Here is a 14139-nt window from a genome sequence, read left to right as displayed (position 1 = left end):
TCAGATCAAGGATTGTTAAAAGGAGTAAAGGCTTGCAACTTGGAGTTTTGTGAGCATTGTGTTAAAGGGAAACAGACAAGGGTTAAATTTGGTACAGCGATCCATAATACTAAAGGCATTTTGGATTATGTACACTCTGATGTTTGGGGTCCTTCCAAAACACCTTCATTGGGTGGGAAGCACTATTTTGTAACCTTTGTTGATGATTTTTCTCGAAGAGTGTGGGTGTATACAATGAAAAACAAAGATGAAGTGCTGGGAATTTTTCTCAAATGGAAGACGATGGTGGAGAATCAAACAGGCAGGAGGATCAAGTGTATTCGCACAGACAATGGAGGTGAATACAAAAATGATCATTTCAATAAGGTCTGTGAAAATGATGACATCGTCCGACACTTCACTGTCAGACATACACCACAACAGAATGGAGTGGCTGAACGTATGAACCGGACCTTGCTGGAGAAGGTACGGTGTATGTTGTCCAATGCTGGCTTGGGCAAAGAATTTTGGGCTGAGGCAGTTACATATGCATGCCACCTCATTAATCGCTTACCATCTGCTGCTATTGATGGCAAGACACCATTTGAAAAATGGTATGGAAAGCCTGCTTTAGATTATGACTCTTTGCACGTGTTTGGCTCAACTGCATATTATCATGTGACAGAGTCAAAATTGGATCCAAGGGCAAAGAAGGCTATTTTTATGGGAATTACTTCTGGAGTCAAAGGATATCGCTTATGGTGTCCTATGACAAAGAAAGTAATATTCAGCAGGGATGTTACCTTTGATGAATCTGCTATGGTAAATAAGGTAACAGAAGACACCAAACAAAATAAAGGTGCTTCTAAGCAGGTGGAGTTTGAGGGAAAATTTATTTTTCCTACACAAGAAGCAGAGGAGGAAACAAATGAAGATTACCCTCTGGAAGAAGAGCCAGTAGAGGAGATTCCAACTCAGGAACCTCAACAACAACTTGAATCAATAGCAACCAACAGGCCAAAAAGAACAATGACGAAACCTGTTCGTCTCATAGAGACGGTTGCTTGTGCAACCTCAATTGTAGCTGATGATGTTCCTACTACTTATAAAGACGCTGTCCAAAGTTCAGAAGAAGATAAGTGGAGGATTGCCATGAATGATGAAATACAGTCCCTTCATCAGAATCATACATGGAGATTGGCCAATCTCCCGAAGGGAAAGAAAGCAATTGGGTGCAAATGGGTATTTGCAAAGAAGGAAGGATTTCCTAACCAAGTAGATGTTCGCTACAAAGCAAGATTGGTGGCCAAAGGATATGCTCAAAAGGAGGGAATTGATTACAATGAAGTGTTTTCTCCAGTTGTAAAACATTCCTCCATTAGAATTATGTTGGTTTTGGTAGCACAATTGAATTTGGAACTAGTTCAGATGGATGTAAAAACTGCATTTTTACATGGAAACTTGGAGGAGGAAATCTACATGACTCAGCCAGAAGGATTCAAAGTTGCTGGAAAAGAAAATATGGTGTGCAAACTTGAAAAATCGTTGTACGGATTGAAACAATCTTCTAGACAATGGTACAAGCGATTTGACGAGTTTATGTTGCGGCAAGGGTACAAGAGAAGCAAATACGATCATTGTGTGTATTTGCACAAGCTTAAAGATGGTTCCTTTGTATATCTTCTCCTATATGTTGATGATATGTTGATAGCTTCCAAGAATTCGGAAGAAATTGATAAGTTGAAGATTCAACTGAAGAAGGAGTTCGAGATGAAGGATCTGGGTGAGGCAAAGAAAATTCTTGGCATGGAGATAATTAGAGATAGACGTTCAAAGAAACTCTGTTTATCTCAGAAAGAATATTTGAAGAGAGTACTACAACGTTTTGGCATAGATGACAAGACTAAGCCAGTTAGTACTCCACTTGCTCCCCATTTTAAGCTAAGTACTACTATGTCGCCAATGGATGAAGCTGAACGAGAGTATATGTCAAAGGTACCATACGCAAATGCTGTTGGTAGCTTGATGTATGCAATGGTTTGCACAAGGCCTGACATTTCACAAGCTGTTGGAGTTATTAGCAGATATATGCACAATCCAGGGAAGGAGCATTGGCAAGCTGTGAAGTGGATTCTACGGTATATTCATAATACTGTAGATGTCGGGTTAGTTTTTGAGCAGGAAGACAATCAGTCTGTAGTTGGATATTGTGACTCAGATTTTGCGGGTGATATGGACAAACGAAGATCAACTACTGGTTATGTGTTTACTTTTGCAAAGGCACCAGTTAGTTGGAAGTCTACTTTGCAGTCAACAGTTGCTTTGTCTACAACAGAGGCAGAGTACATGGCTATTACAGAGGCTGTGAAAGAGGCAATTTGGCTTCAAGGATTGCTAAAGGAGCTTGGTGTTGAACAAAAAGGTATCACAATTTTTTGTGATAGTCAAAGTGCTATTCAATTAGCGAAGAACCAAGTTTATCATGCAAGGACGAAGCACATTGATGTTCGGTATCATTTCGTACGAGAAATCATAGAAGAAGGTGGAGTCACGGTGAAGAAAATTCATACTACGGAGAATCCTGCTGATATGCTGACAAAGGTGGTGACTGCGGTCAAGTTTCAACATTGTTTGGATTTGATCAACATTGTTGAACACTGAAGATTGAAGATGAAGACACAACCAAAATTTGTTATAGAGAGAAAATTGAAGACGTGGAATTTTTGCCAAGGTGGAGATTTGTTGAAATGTCAAATATTTCAGCTTCCCACATCGGTGGGTTAGCAATAGTTGGGGGATTTTCCCCCTATAAAAGAAGGCTTAATGTTTAGGATTTAAACACACCTCTCATTTGCCTTCTCATCTGTTTAAGGCATTTGTATCTTCTCTCTTTAGTATTATTTCACTTGTATTTTTGGAGTGAAATAAAATATTGGTTGTGTCCGAGGAGTAAGCAAAATTAGCCGAACCTCGTAAATTCTGGTGTTCCCTTTATTGTTGCTTTATTGTCTTATTTATTATTTGGTGGCTGTCATAATTTTTGGTATAGTAGTTGTGACTTATTCACACTATATACATTTGGCTTCCGCAACAAGCATAAGCTAGGGTCCGGAATCAATTTTCCTTGTGCATACTTACTTCTTTATCCAGAAATAATTTTCCTATTGTAGGTTACTTTATATTCCTGGAGCACTAATAGCTGGAACACTAGGAATCTTGGTAGACGCACTGATGATCACAGGAATTGCAGTTTGCAAATGCCCTTACATGCTTATCAAGAGGCGGAGTCGTTTGTTTCAAGACTGTATAGGTGGGGAAGGCCCCTTTTTAGAGACAATCTGTATCCCATTTGCGGGGCTTGCTATCTTGCTCCGGCCATTTGCTGTTGAATTGGCAGTCCTGGCCTCAATGTTAGCGAGTATCTTCCTTGGTGCTTATGCAGGAGTTGTAGTGTATCAGGTTAAGTTGCACTAACTCTCCGCTTCTAATGTCCCTCAACGTTGTGGCTTGCGTATGTTTCCCATTTTCTTGAACTGGAAAATTTACCTATGCCTTTGAACTACAGGAAGAATCATTTTGGTTGGGGCTTTGCTATATCGTTGCTGCCTTGTCCATATATGATGAATATAGCAATGATGTTCTTGACCTGCCAGAAGGGTCCTGCTTCCCTAGGTTCTGATAATTGCGTCCTTTCAGCTTGATACGTGTTTGAATTGATATTCATAATTTTGACAGTGGCCGTAACTGTATGAGATTCATACAGGCCACAGTACAGAAAAAAGACAATGTCAAGTTCCAGCTCTCATGCAGATTCTTTCTCGCGGCCCAACTCTTTCAAGAAACCACTTTCTCATACAAACTCCATAAGCACTCCTTTGATCGGGGTAAAGTCCCTTGAGGTAAACTTTAGTGATCGATGATAAACAGATTTAAAGCGAGAGATGCAGTTTTGTGAAGCTACACCTTAATCTGGCTATGGTTCAATGATTCTCTTAACTTGGTGCCAATTGCCTCCACATATATCATGTAGCTTGCTGATGCCTTTTTTAAGGCCTGTCAATGTTACGGTGAAATCATGATATCTGAAGGTGTAATTACTCTACAAGACATTGCAGATGCCAAGTCTAACAAAGATAGTGATCAGGTCATTACCATTGGTTTACCTGCCTATTCCATCCTTATACGATCTGCCAAAGCCGACAGTACCGGTCTTTTGTTAAGTAAGTAAATTATGTAAGCTTTTACGGTTTAATATAAAAATTGGGATTGTCAAGACTGATCTTGTAAACCCTTTACAGATGACAATATTACTGAAATAACTAGCACAAACAGGCCCAAAGATGCCTTCTATGAATGGTTTTTCAATCCGTTGTTGATCATCAAAGACCAGATCAGAGCTGAAAATCTTTCTGACAGTGAAGAGGAATACCTTGGCAAATTGTTTTGTTAAGTGGTTATCCTGAGAGGTTGAGGATATCAAGTATTGGATCACCACTAGAATCCGATCTGAGGCGAGCTGAATTTGATGCATTAGCTCGGAGGTGATGGATGATCCATGTTATTCTTGCAAATCAAGATTCCAGCTTTTTATGTGATGCTTTTTTCTGTTTTTTGATAACACGCCTGCATTTCATCAAGAGAAGGCTTCGAGGAATTATCAAATCTATATCGAGGTACCCAACATTTAGGCGCCGCTTTGATGATAGCAGCAAGATTATTTTGGATGAACTGGCCAAGAAGAATGGTGATAGCAGAAAATCAGAAGATTTAGCACGTTTAACACTTTCCAGGTCAAAAAGCATGTTTGCTCGTATTTTTAGCCAGAAATCTTTCAGGAGCAGAACAAACAACAATGGATTAGATCAAGAGGTATAGCTATAGTAGCTGATGACAGAGATGTTAAAATTCAGTGATGAAACATTTACCGTTAGTTATATATTAGTCTCAGTTTCAGTGTTACTTCCTTGTTAAGATGATCAGATTCCATGTGAATATATCAGTTACGAATAGATTAGGATACAATTTGCTGGTCTTTATTAGGTTTTAGTTAACATCATTCCCACTTGGTGCAGATTAATCATAAATGTCGATTGTTCAGCAGTCATAAATATCCTGTTTGTCAAGTGGCATTATCACTCTCTGACATATTAAGCAAATGACCTAAAATACAACCTGTTGACACTCCTTGGAAATTATGCTATCGTGTTGAATATTCAAGTTTTACAGATGAAAATAGTATGCGTAAGAAAAATTAACTAAAAACTACAGAAGTGCATAATCGTGTCAAATATGGTACAAAACTTCCAATGTGGGAAAGGAAAACTAGCAACGCAGCCGAAAAGTATTATTAAACGGAGTGATTATCTGGATGCAAATATGGAAACTGCATTCACCACAAATATATGTATTTTTTTTAGATGAACCAACTTGATGAACACCGAGAACAGATGACATGTTCCGTTGGTGTTTACTTCATGAAGTATGAGAATAAATTTAGACACATATCCGTGGCCATTTCCATCAAGTCAAATAGAATTTGTTTAAGGGGATTTTATGCAAAGCTACAAACTATAACACCTCATATCAGATCAGAGAACCATGGTTAATGGAGCTCGGTAAAACCTAGATGATTAGTGGTTTCACACTAGGTGTCGTACCCGGCTGACTATAACGCGGCTCGGTAAAGTAAAATAGGTACATATATATAATGTATACTGGATTCATCGAATCACATTCTAAACCTTTCGGAGTGACGTAAGGTCGGTAATCTCCGTACACTTTATTAGAGCTAACTCATTATCATGAATCTTATAAGAATTAAGAAATACCTACAACATTTGATAACATAAGAGCAAGAGAATCAACATCAATATCAATCATTCAATAAGAAGGGAAATAATATAAGTACTGCTAGCTTCTAAGAGTGAGGTATCTTTGGAAGCTCATTCATTTACGTTACGTACAATCAGAGTCGTGCAAAAGAAAGAAAGGGATAGCCTCACATACATTGTATATACTGCCTAACCTCAAGTTATGCAAATGACGGCTCCTTAGTCTACAATTAGAGAAATGATACTATCGTTATCGTTTAAGTGTCGTAACTATTAATATACATCGACCAGAACCTATTTTACGATAAAACAGACAGCACCTCCCCTATTAATGTGACTTCCCACAAGTTACAACGATCACCAAACATCCCAAATAATATCAACAATAATCATATTAACCCTCCCAAACAACCCACCAATCAACAACATTACTAACAAGCCTTTCAATAGATATCTCAAAAGTTCTAGCTTCAACGACTTAGCCACAACTTGGATAACCTTAAATATATGTAGCGTAAGAGGTTCCTTACCTTTAAATATATATAACAACTCCTATCTGAAATTACTTTACCATGAAGTATCCTTCCAACGCAACCACAGGAATAAGGAAGATAAATTAGCAAGCACCTCGGATTTCTGGACACTAGAATCACTTAGAAATAATTGAATTACTTAGGGTTGATATGAAAACCTTGAGAGATTTTCAGAACTTAACCCAATTATAACAATCCCCTCCCCTCCCCCCCCCCCGGCTAGAACCACACCAAAATCAACAACTACAAGAAAAACAACAAATTCACTAGCCCAACGGGATTCCTGGCACTTGATTTATATTGTTTGTACTTTGTTTGGGTCTTGGATCATGAGAGAGCTTTGGGAGAAGGTTTGTAGATATCTAGTGTCTGGAGAGAGTGAAAATGAATGAGTGAAAACGAGCTATAAACGTCACATATATATCAAGATATCTCAACCACCTAAGTGGGTCCCATAAGAAGGCAATCTCACAAAAATATGAATATATCTCTACTCTGACATCGTATCGATAAGCAGCTTAATGAGTTGGAAACTAGACTCATAGATATTTAATTTGGTGGGTGGATCACCCTATAAATACAAGTACATTTGGAAAAAATCTCAGTATTATTAGACCCAAATTTTTAGTAATATTATGAACGTAACTCGTTAGACTTCAAAACTTAACGTACGATTATCATACAACAAAAATACCTCATAATATCACCTTCTTATCATGTTAAACACCCTAGTATCATTCCTAAAAATATAGGTTATAATATTTCCAACTTGCCGAATTTTGACGAAACTTATTTTCTTCGATTCGTTTAGCTTCTAAATCTTCCAACCCTCACGATACTTTCTTAAAACTCTTTTTAACCAATCATTTCTTTGTAAAGGTCCTTCAATTCTCCAGCTCATATTGATTCACTTATGACGAATTCTAACATGAAAGTACCGGGTGTAACATCTTCCTCCCTTTAAAACATTCGTCCTCAAATGTAAAGGAGTCTTAGAGAAGAAACTAGCTCTTACGGATTTTACAGAAATTTCGATAGAGCCTCCTATGCAAATAGGGCTACCCATACCTTGTGTCCAATAATTCTACTCCTGAAAACACTATAACACTTCAATTATGTTAATTAAAATCACATAACCTGGGCTAAGAAAACACATGATCAAGCTACAGTCGTTAAGAATCTTCTATCGTAAACAACTGAGGGTGCTTTAGAATTTATTTCTTCTTCATATTCCCACTTATTTCCTTCTACGTTCTAATTCCTCCATGATATCTTTACGAAAGTTACTTTCTTGGTCCCCAACTTGCAGTGTGCCGATCTAAAATAGCAACTAGAGCCTCTACGTAAGACATGTTCTCTATAATCTGAACATCATGTGCTTCTGTAGCATAGATCCCTAATTCATTTATAGGTACCCAAATATTTTCTCTATTATGTGTATATCATTTAATGCATTTCTTCAATATCAGAACATGATAACTAGGTGAACGGATCCTAATTCTGAGGGAAAATTCAATTTAGTCCCTACTTTGGGTAATTTGGACGTGGCTTTTTATATGGCTGGATTAGCTTGTCCCATTATGTTATTATGCTCTTCGTGAGAGAAGTTTCAAGAAGACCTCATTATTAACTCGAGATTTTCTTAAGTCTTATCGTCACGCGTTTGGGTTCGATCTGTGACGCTTCTAAGCACAAATACTCTTCAATAAGGCTCACTTTTCTATAATTGTCTTATGGGGAATCTACATTTCCTTCCGCATCATGCTTTATATGGAGTTACTCCGTCCAGTGAAAAATGTATCCTTATGATCCTCCAGTATGTGTAGATACTACTATAGTTATTATTGTACACTAATCAATAGTAGATAATTCATTATCCCATATTTCCGTAAGGCATCTTAGCTTGTAACATGTCTTTGAGCATCTAAATTGTACACTTCACTTGTAAGAATTATCTTATGTACCCAAGTTTCTTGAGAGGGCTTTAAGAAGTTATCTCTAGAGCACCTGTATTAACCGTAATCTAGGCAAAAATATTATGTAATCGATCTACCTTCTACACCATCCTTTTTACATACCTTTTGTAATTTGTCTAGTAAAGTAAACTGATTTTGTCAAACTAACAACAATCGTCCATGTCGAATTGAACTTGCTATATTTGTAATGAATCTTATGGCAATAAGTCATGCCCCAAACCTGAAGAGGCATGGATGGCACCCTGTGCCATACTCAGCCCGAGCGTACCATTCTATAAATGTAAACTCTGGAGGGGTAACCCTCAAATTAGGCCAATGAGGCCATATTCTAAATCATCCGAAAATAATGTCTCTCTCATCTGTGGGGTACATACCCAAAAGCTGATATATATACATACATATATATATATATATATATATATATATATATATATATATATATATATATATATATATATATATATATATATAAAACTCTGCAGGCCGACGAAGTCGGCATGAACATCTACTGATATACAAAATACACAAGACTCGTCTACAAGCCTTTAGAGATAACTGAAGTGTACCATGGTCGTTACAGGGCCTCAACCTACCCATCAACTTGTATATATAAAATGAACTCCAAGGTATAGACCTGGTAACTCAGAGGAAGTGGAGCTTACCAACCAAGCTGATGTTTGACTTTGTCTACTGGGAGGGTCTGTCCAACTATCAATGAGGACCTGCAGGCATAAAATGCAGCGTCCCCAACAAAAGGGACGTCAGTACAAAATAATGTACCGAGTATGTAAGGAAACAGAATAATTGAAAATTGAAACTGAACTGATAATATAATAACTGAAAGTAACTGGGAGTCAAAGATAATATGAAGATATGCCTACCTGCTGATACTGACTCAACTCTCACAATATAGTAAAAAAAATAGATGTCCGGCCTTATAAGGCTCAGTATGTGTAACTGCTCTGCCATAGTAGGCTCGCTCATAGGCACTCGGCCATACTAGGCTCTGTATCTCAGCTATTCTGGGCTCACTCATAGGCACTCGACCATAGTAGGCTTGGTATATAACTCACCATCTGATCAGAGGTTGCACAATAGGGGTCTGCCCATCGATTATAGCTCGATGGTGGTGAAAATACTGCAATACTATATATGTATAGACTCTCTACTCTCTTGGCTGAAGGAAAACAAAACTAAACTGAATTTGAAGTCCCGATAAGGGAGAATGCTGTAAGACTAGGAAAATGTACATAAATTGAGGAATATGAACTTCTCTTTATGTCTCGTTATCAAACACATGTAGTTACTGGATCATGCCAAAATGAAGGGAAGGTTTAGCCTTAACATACCTTAACTTTGTTGAGTTAAGGCTAAACGTACATAAATTCAGGAATATGAAATTCTCTTTATGTCTCGTTATCAAACACATGTAGTTACTGGATCATGTCAAAAATGAAGGAAAGATTTAGTCTTAACATATCTTAACTCTATTGAGTCCTTAATACCTTCCAAGAAATTCTTCAAACAACTCAACTCAATCTACCACAACATGAGGAGATTCAAAATCAGTGTTGAGTATAGGCTAAGTTCGTAACTTAAAATAGTAGCTCGTTTACGTAAATTTGGGCAGTATCTCCCCCGTAACAAGGCCCTCCTCCAATACCATATACCAAAAACACCAAGAAAAAAATAATAACAATATGTATGCATCATTTTCCAACATTATATCCATCACAATATATCACAAAACATCCCACACACCCTAATCACTTCATACATAAAACGACAACAAAAGTAGTGTCAAACAACCTAAAAATGTAACGATGAATGACCAGCCCACAATTCCATAATTATGTGGTATTTATACACACCTTTTATCCTTCTAAAACTCCATAAAACATATGCAAAATAGATGTCCCAAAAGCAATACGAAACAGCCCACAAAATAGTCCACTACAAGTCGAATAACTCGAACCCACGGCTTCCGATCATCGTCCCGTGAGTTCTAACTATTAGGAAATGAATTATCAACCTTTCTTGTTATTTAAAGCTTAAATAAAGAAATTATACATTTTTTTAACTATGAAGTACCTTCCAGAACTCAAACTACAAAGAAAGAGAGAGGCGATATAGCGATATTTACGTCGTAGGGATTGTTCTAGTGTTATCGCTTCTTGATTTCGTAGCCGAGATGTTAATATTCTTGAAAACCCTTGTGGATAGATTGAGGATAGGTTTAGGGGTCTTATTCTGGTTGTGGTATGTGGAAAGTGAAGAAATAGATGACATATGACCTATATATATCCATTTTTGAAAGGCAAAGAGGTGCTAGCTTGGCACCCTATTATTGGCTCTTCTTTAGACGCTTATATCTGTTTATCCGGATATCGTATGAACAAACGGTTAAGAAAGTTAGAAAATAAGTTCCAAGTCCTTCAATTTGGTATATAATATGTCCCAAAAAGAGCTCATATAACACACAAAATATATTGCTCAAAAAGCTTTAGTGACATACGTAGTTGTCACCTATGCAATCTGCGCGGTCTCGCGAAACTGGAAATTTCTCTCTACTCCGATGTTGTATCGTCAAACGGTTCAATGAGTTTGAAACTAGACTCATAGACATGCAATTTTATATGTTTATCATCTTCCAAGTATATTGGGAGAAAGGCTCATCTACATTTGACCTAATTTTTAACATGTTTATTAATGTAACTTGTGATGATCTATGCCAACTTTTGTTCCACAACCCGCTTGACTTCAAAACATAACACACGACTATCATAAGATAATATATAACTCATAAAATAATCTCCTTATCATTTTGAGCACCCTAGTCTCATCCCAAAAGTATATGTTTCAACATTCCCAACTTGTCGACTTTCGACGAAACTTATTTTCTTCAATTGGTTTAGCTTCTAAGCCTTACAACCCTCTTGGTACTTGCAGTCCATGATCTTAAATATTTTTAACCTCAACATAACATGATTAACTTACTTTATGTACTTTCAAAGATGATCCCATTTTAGAGCTTACATCAATTGACTTACGACATACTCTCACATACAAAACTATAGGGTGTAACATTTGTCCTTGTATATCTAGCCTTATGGCTTTACTATATATAGGTAGGTTATACTATACCATAACACTTACTTCTGTTGATTATTACTGAGATTTGCTACCCAACTCCATGTTGCACTCTCGCTGATTATCCTATATGTATAAATCTAAGTCCTTTAGTTCTTCCTCATTACTGTTCATCTTAAGAATGACGATCTAATCTCATCTAATAATTTGGAATTTTTATCCGCCTATTGTTGATTCACCTTATGTTGATCTATAATCTACTACTGATAACTTGAAATCTCTTACGTAATACATTATTGTTAGGGCTCACGTCACAACGGGGAACATCTGGAGTTATTTATCCGATCCACCTAGGGACGATACAATACTTCATTAACCGTATTTCATAGCATCCCAATATGATTCACCTTATGGGGGTATTTTAATCCTGTAAAATTAATGAAATCCCTTTTTTTGAATCATTACCCAATCAAAGGCCTAAACGTCATCCTCTTATCTATCACAATTTATACTGAGCTTTTTATAACTGTCACGACCAAACCGATGGGCTACGACGGGTGCTTGAGTCCTACCTGTCAAACACCCCTAAGCATGTGTCTAAGATATAAACATGAATAACATCTACTGAATTACGAGAATAATGTACATGAAGGAAATCTGCCCAAAAGGCATACATACATATACGTGCAACATACGTAGGGCGAGTCGACAAGGCTGCTATAGACAACTATACATCTCAAAACTCGAAGCCGGCAAGGCCACATACTATCCAACTAGACATACTGTCTACAGACCTCTAATAGAAATATAACTGTTACAAAGATGGGACTGAGCCACGTCATACCCATATATATATATATATATATATATATATATATATATATACAAACATATCGTACCAAAATTAAAAGAAGCTCCAAATCAAGTGGAGCATGCGAACTTTCACTAATTAGGGATCCTAAGAAGGGGGACCGTCAGCTTGCCTGCCTGCACCTGCGTGCACGAAATGCAAGCCTCGTGAAATAGGGCATCAGTACGAAAAATGTACTGAGTATGTAAAGTGTGAAAATCTGTACGCAGAAGGCATAAATGAAACATGGAATAAAGAAATCCATTGGTAAATCTGAAACATTTATAATGTTATGCACGTGCATATTAATGTCGTGACATGCATGGGTATAGGTGTACATAACATCATCAAGCCACTGATGGCATCCCATCATATCATCTCGGCCACTGTGGGCAACATCATCAACATATACCAACTGATCAGGTGGTGGTGTGTATATAACGCCGTAACCTTTTTCTCGTATCCCATATATATATATATATATATATATGCGTATATAATGCCATCTCGTCATGGGTCAATGTATATGCATGCACGAAAATATGTTAAAAATCTCAATATTCTTTTTGGATAAACTTTATCAACTGCGTATTATTTTGAGACCCATGAAGAGAAGATATAACAATATGTCACATGGGGAATCAAGAACAAAGAGACCCCTAGTATTTCTATGAATAGAGTAGTTTATAAAAACTGTGTATTTGTTCATTTCTTATGTATAATTGGATCATAATAAATGAAGGAAGGGGTATCCTTAACATACCTGGAATAGGTAAAACTCCGTATAATTTTCTTGGAGAAGATTGCACATTGGATTGAATTTAGAATCGCAAGAACTGGATTGAATTAGCTTCTTTTCTTGAAACAATTTGAACGAACTAAGATTCTGCTCCTTGAAGTATTTGGAACTAGGAAAATGATATTTAGCTCCTTGAAGTATTTGGAACTAGGAAAATGGTATTCTGCTCCAAATAAGAAGGTAGTAGATGGACCAGCTAACTAATTCTGACCAGAAAGGAAAAGAAAAAGTGATATTGATGATATCACAAATTTGTTCTGCATACTTTGATGTATTTATGGCTAAAATAGTTAATAAAGAGAAGGTTGTTATATACTAATAGGTAGGATTAAGCTAATCAGTCACATATACGTGCAATTTCTTTGTCCTTGGGTTATGGACGTTCTTTTCTTTCTTTGTCCAAATGAAAGATAAGATAAGACTTATCATAAGTCTTTACTTTGTTAAATTTCAATTCAACCTTACGTAGCCACCAAGGCATAAATGACTAAGAGTCATTCTTAGTCTTGTGTCTTTGTGCCACGTTTTTTTGGGTGTAATTTATTAATTTTTATCCACTTATTAGTTAACTGGGTAATGTCCCGTTATCTGGTAATTAGCCAATCACCCGCATAATTTAAAAGTTACCTCAAATTACTTAAAATTTTACTTATTTTTAATATACTTTATATATACTTTATACATTATACTACCGTGGTCATATGGTACCTTGTATGATATTAGTTCATAATTATCGGGTATTATCGCTCGACCTGTATTTTATTCTGAATTGGCATTTCAACGAAACTCGTTTTCTTTAATTCATGTACCCTTAATCCTTCATGACACTTATTTACCGCTTGTTATAAATATCTTAAATACGTTAGCATCAAGATGATCTCATCCCCGAGTCTACGTCAATTAACTGAAGACGAAACTTTTAACGTACGAAAATGTGAGATGTAACATCCTCCCCCCTTAGAAACATTCATCCTCTAATGTTTAACTCCCTGGGGTCTATATAAATTTGGTAGGGTCGCCTTTGTAACAATGCTACTAGCCTACTCTTCCTGTAGAAACTCAATAATTTAGTGCCACATAG

General features: G+C 36.8%; 1 pseudogene; it reads left to right on the top strand.

Annotated features, from left to right (window-relative positions):
• Window positions 1-4915, top strand: part of LOC104220651 (uncharacterized membrane protein At3g27390-like) — a 38776-nt pseudogene extending 33861 nt beyond the window's left edge.
• The last annotated feature ends 9224 nt before the right edge of the window (window positions 4916-14139 follow it).

Source organism: Nicotiana sylvestris, chromosome 8, assembly GCF_000393655.2.
Source record: "Nicotiana sylvestris chromosome 8, ASM39365v2, whole genome shotgun sequence".
Classification (NCBI taxonomy): domain Eukaryota; kingdom Viridiplantae; phylum Streptophyta; class Magnoliopsida; order Solanales; family Solanaceae; genus Nicotiana; species Nicotiana sylvestris.
The sequence above is the reverse complement of the archived record's forward strand: the minus strand, read 5'-3'. Positions and strand labels throughout refer to the sequence as shown.